Source organism: Salvia miltiorrhiza, chromosome 7 (assembly GCF_028751815.1).
Source record: "Salvia miltiorrhiza cultivar Shanhuang (shh) chromosome 7, IMPLAD_Smil_shh, whole genome shotgun sequence".
Lineage (NCBI taxonomy): Eukaryota > Viridiplantae > Streptophyta > Magnoliopsida > Lamiales > Lamiaceae > Salvia > Salvia miltiorrhiza.
Window position 1 is genome coordinate 52,873,599 of NC_080393.1, and position 5,287 is coordinate 52,878,885.

The 5,287-nt window shown below is 37.8% G+C and overlaps 1 long non-coding RNA gene across 2 annotated transcripts; it reads left to right on the plus strand.

Moving 5' to 3' along the window:
• Positions 1–1,376: 1,376 nt before the first annotated feature.
• LOC130994781 (uncharacterized) lies at positions 1,377–5,043 on the plus strand. Of its 2 annotated transcripts, XR_009091931.1 has the most exons (6): positions 1,378–2,032; positions 2,521–2,661; positions 3,284–3,326; positions 3,404–3,614; positions 3,682–3,788; positions 4,834–5,043. It is a non-coding gene; the product is annotated as an uncharacterized LOC130994781 (long non-coding RNA). The 2 variants fall into 2 exon arrangements; XR_009091930.1 differs by having other exon boundaries at positions 1,377–2,032; positions 2,521–3,614.
• The last annotated feature ends 244 nt before the right edge of the window (positions 5,044–5,287 follow it).

The following is a 5,287-nucleotide window of genomic DNA, read 5'->3' on the forward strand; positions in this document are numbered from 1 at the left end:
GTGGTGTTATTTCTCCCAATGATCTAACGGCGGAGGCTGCTCAGCAGCCCCGCCGAGCAGCCCCGCCGAGAGCCATGAATTACCTAGTCTGGAATGCACGGGGATTGGGGAGTCCCTATGCATTCCACGAACTTTGGCAACTTCTTGCCGAGACATCCCAGAGCTTGGTGTTCTTATGTGAAACGAGACTCACTGCTATAAAATGTCAGTTTTGGAAAGCTATGTTAGGGTACAAAGGTTTGTTTGTGGTTGACGCGGTTGGACAAAAAGGTGGCCTGATCTTATTGTGGAAGACACCTATTGATGTTACTATCCTTTCCTATTCTCCTGGACATATTGACTGCTTGGTGATAAAGGATGACACTAATTGGAGGTTTACGGGTTTTTATGGGAACCCGGCTACAGAACAACGATGTTTCTCATGGGAGCTTTTAAAACGATTAAGTGATCAGGAATGTGGAGAGGCACGGCCCTGGCTTAACGGGGGGGATTTCAATGAGATTGTTGCGGACAATGAGAAACAGGGAGGACGTGCTCGCCCCTTGAGTCAGATGAACTCATTCCGTAATGCCCTTATCTACAGCTGCCTACAAGAGTTAGCATATGAGGACAAGACTCCAACATGGTTTAATAAGCGAGCAGAGGATCCCATATTCTTACGGCTTGATAGGTTCCTGGGAAATAGAGAGTGGCAGCAGAGCTTTCCATATGCCTGCACCAAGAATCTTGACTTCTTTGGCTCGGATCACAGGCCTGTGCTTTGCAGGGTGGAGGAAAGCAGTCGGACCATTGTTACTCGTGGTAGAGGAAGATTTCACTTTGAAGATAAATGGTTTATTGAAAAGGATTTTGTTCCCGACTTTTTATGTGAATGGACTGCCCTACAAGAAGTTGTTGAGCTCCCTAGGAGGCTCGCACACTGTGAGGACTTTCTGAAAAGATGGGCGGGAAGCAAATTCAATAATTTGGGGGAAAAATCATCAAACTGAGGAAGGAAAGGCAACATTTGATGACTCATGGAGAAGGTAAAAAAACGCCTCAACATCTTCTTGATATCTCACGGCAGATAGAGGATGCCGTTGAGCAAGAGGCTGCACACTGGAAGCAGAGAGCTCGAACTAACTGGCTACTAAATGGAGATCGGAATACGAGTGCGTTTCATGCTCAGGCATCGAAGAGGAGGAAAAAGAATTTGATTAAAAAACTAAGGACCGCACAAGGTACTTGGGTTACAGAGGAGACTGAAAAAGCTCATATTATTAAGGAATTCTTTGAAAATCTGTTTAGGTCTGATCAGCCGACTGCTCAAGACATTGATAGGGTGGTAAGTGTCATCAGAGAGCGGCTAAATGACTCTGATATTGATACTCTTAACACTACTACAAAAATGCACATACATAACACTTCATACATAACGGTTTTTTTAAAAAACCGTTATGTATGAGCGCATTTTTGGAATAGATAACGGTTTTTACAAAAAATCGTTATCTATGTAGTGTTGTCCATACACTTAGATATCGGTTTGAGTTAAACCGTTATGTTTGTGCGTTATCTATTAGTTACATACATAACGGTACTACAAAACCGTTAAGCCGACCGTTATCTATGAGCATCTTTTTATAACGGTTGTTTTAACCGTTATATATGAGCGTCTCAAGACCGTTATGTATTATTTTTTATATTTATTTTTAATTTTAATAATATTATAAAAAATTAAAATCCTAATTTCCTAATACACACTAGCGAACCCACAGTCTCCTTCTTCTCTAAAGTTTGAAACGGTACCCCTCTCTCTCGCCATTCTCTGTCGACTCCGGTGAGCGGCCGCCCTGAATCGCAGCCTCCCTCTGGCGCGGCGAGGTCGGCCCCTATTCTTCCTCCTCCTCTCCTTCCCTTTTGTGCCCTATTTTTTCCCCAAGAACAAAATCCTCAATTTCTAGGGTTTTCAGCCTCTCTTTCCTCTCTGAATTTCGCCCCTCCGGCGAATCCCGCCACTACCACCGCCGCCTCGCACAGCTGCTCCCTGCCTCAGGTAACACCTTTTTTTTTCTCTCTCTCTCTCTCTCAAGATCTATTTCTCTCTCCTTCTCTCAGTTCTCCATCTCGATCTCCATCTTTCCTGTTCGCGGCGGCCGCGGCGGCGCATGCAGCGCTGACGGTCGTCGCCGCCTCTGCTCTCCTCTCTCTCCCCTCATTCTCTTTAATTTCAGATTTGGTTTTCACTAATTTTATTTTTAATTTTTAGTTTTACTATTTTTTATTGTTAAATGTTGTGAAAAATGCTTAGCTTTTTAACTCAAATGATGTTTTGATGAGCTATTATCTTCTGAACCATCACCACTTATCTATTGTTTAATTTAATCTCTAAATTTCGGAAAAATTTCTCGTTGCTGATGCCATGTTGGGAATTGATGTGAATAATTTCATATGGTGTTCTACTACTTCTTCTGTTTGTGTGTGTTTTTTGCTATCAAGATTCAGTTTTCTTCAGCAAGTGTTCAGACTATTCTCATCTTGCAGGGAGAGCTTGCACTCGCATTTGGTGAATTGTTGAGGAAACTATGGTCTTCTGGTCGAACTCCAGTTGCACCTCGTGTATTTTAGGGGAAACTTGCCCGTTTTGGTCCCCAGTTTAGTGGTTATAATCAGCATGATTCGCAGGTTAGTTTCAATCTAAATGTTAGATTAAGATATATTGTCATTCATTTAAATATAAGAAGAAATATAGATACTATCTATTCTTGTGTTAGTTTATCAGGAACATGAATTTCATCAATCAATTATCTGATACTAGAATTTGATTAAAAGCTAAGAGCAGTCCATTAGAGTATGTGATGACATTATTAATATTCTTTTTATGCCTGACAAACTATCGTAAACTTTCCTTCTTGACATTATCATATCCCTCCAACCGGAGTTCTTCTAACGGAGCTTTCCAACCATCATTGGTGCTAGTTTTGTTCTACTATCGTATTTGTAATTTTGTATTTGTATTCGCTTTGGAAAATAAATACGCCTTGGTAGAGATGGTAAGTGGATGTCTGAGATGGTAAAGAAATGTACATGCTTCGTATATTCTTGTTTTTGAAGCAGGTGACTATTGATGTATACATTGTAAATTTACTGCAGTGCAGGTATTGTTAATATTGTTTTTGAAGATAGGCCTTTGACTTATCCAGATAGTACTTGTATTAATACAGTTAACTAATTGGCAGATGCTCTTGTGTATTAACATAATCTCTCTTTCATAGTTAAATATGCTTATTTAGCTTCATGTTTTCAGCCCATGCATCAAAGAAAGGATAGTTGGCATCAGGCTGAAGTTTGTAAGTTGGTTGAATGTATAAAAGGAGACATATGTGATATAATAGGCTCACATTGGTTACACGTTTTCCCTGTGTAGATCTCCGGGACGACAGGGGTTATCTTGCTGATCATATAGGAGGATCTAACATCATCACCACAGCCCAAGTGTGTACATCTTTCTTTTTTGTATTGTTGGATTTGGTATTTGATTGTGTTGACAAAGGCGGGCTCAACTTGTGTTGGGCGAGGAGCTGAGGAAACAGATTAGTGCAGCAGCTTACATAGAATGCAGCTCCAAGACTCAACAGGTTGTATTCAACAACAACTTGAATTAATTCAATTGATTATATGCTAATTTGGTTGGTTGTTTGGCAGAATGTGAAAGGTGTTTTTGATACTGCAATCAAGGTTGTGCTTCAACCTCCACGGAGAAAGGAAGTGGCGTCGCAGAAGAAGCGAAACACTACTGGCTGCTCAATTGTGTAAGTTTATTGTGCATTTGGATGAATACTTTATATATTCATATTGCAATAAACCATGAAATTTATTGTGCATTTGGAGGGTGTTTGGCTGAGCTTATAAACAACTTAAACCATGAAATTTATTGTGCATTTGGAGGGTTTGGTAAAGTTTTTTAAAAGTATTGAAAAAATGCACTTTATTCCTTGAAATTCGATTGGTGGCTGTGAGTTCTTGGAAACTTTACCCTTTTCTAGGTTGTGGGCTGTAGACGGTGAAGATACGATGACTCTCTTAGGATTATGCAGTAGATGACTAAAATGCAGAGCCATCTAAGGATTTTTTAAGTATTGCAAGTTTAGAATATGCCCTTAATCAGCATGAGGGTATCTCATAGAGGATATGATGGTACCTGTAGCTCTTAACATTGGGATTTATACCATGTAGTTCTTATAATTTTCTTCTTTTTTGAAAATTTATGATGAAGTAAAGCTTTTTATTTCCACCATAGCTTGATTGAAGTGAAATGAAGTTGCTATATTAGATCTTTTAAACTCAGGATGAATTGTTGATTGGGCGATGTGGAATTAGTTGGTATACTTGACCAGGGCGATGCATTTAATGAAGTTTCAGTTTATCTCTTCTAACTTTTTTATTGTTCGATATGTATGCCACTGTTGTTTCTTTGTAAGATGTGGTGTTTCTTAGAACAGATTATGAATAAAAAGGACTTCTTTTTCTGTTATTCAGCTATCTTGTTGGTGCTGTTGGTTTGCAAAGTTCATCTCTTTCTAACCAAAAAAATCTCTCTTTATAAGTTCAATTATCCAAACACTTTGACAACTTTATAAGCACTTTAAAATAAGCTTAGCTCTTGGATGAATACTTTATATATTGATAATGAAATAAACCATATACATTCTATATGTATCATCTGGTGTAATTAAGTGATGATTTTCATTTTGGACTGTAGAGTTGATTCTGCCATAATGCCTAATAAAGTGTTTCATTATGTGTGGATGTATAGTTGGTAAAAAATCATGATTTTTTCTTCTGAAATTTATACAGGTATGCCTCTGGGACTACTTCAATAAGAAGAAGCAAACTATATTAATTCCATGGAGAAGATGGTGCTATTCTTGTCCCTGGTGGTGTAGTTAGTATAAAATTGGGCGATATGAAGAACCTAGTGCTTATATGGTGGGAGAATTGTTAGACATAAATGTATGTGATATTTATGAATATTTGGATGACAATGTATGAATATTTTGGATGTTATACAATATATGTTATCGATAGCAATGTCATTTTGTTGTTTTATAATTATTTCTTTAATTTTTGAGATAAATAACAGGAAAAATGAAAAAAATATATTACAATTATAAAAAATGCAAAAAACTGTTATAAAAAGTGCAAAAAATCGTTATGTATTTCTATCAAAGATAACGGTAAAAACCGTTATAAAAAGTGCAAAAAATCGTTAACTATGATGAAAAAAATAATTTAAAAATTCTAATACATA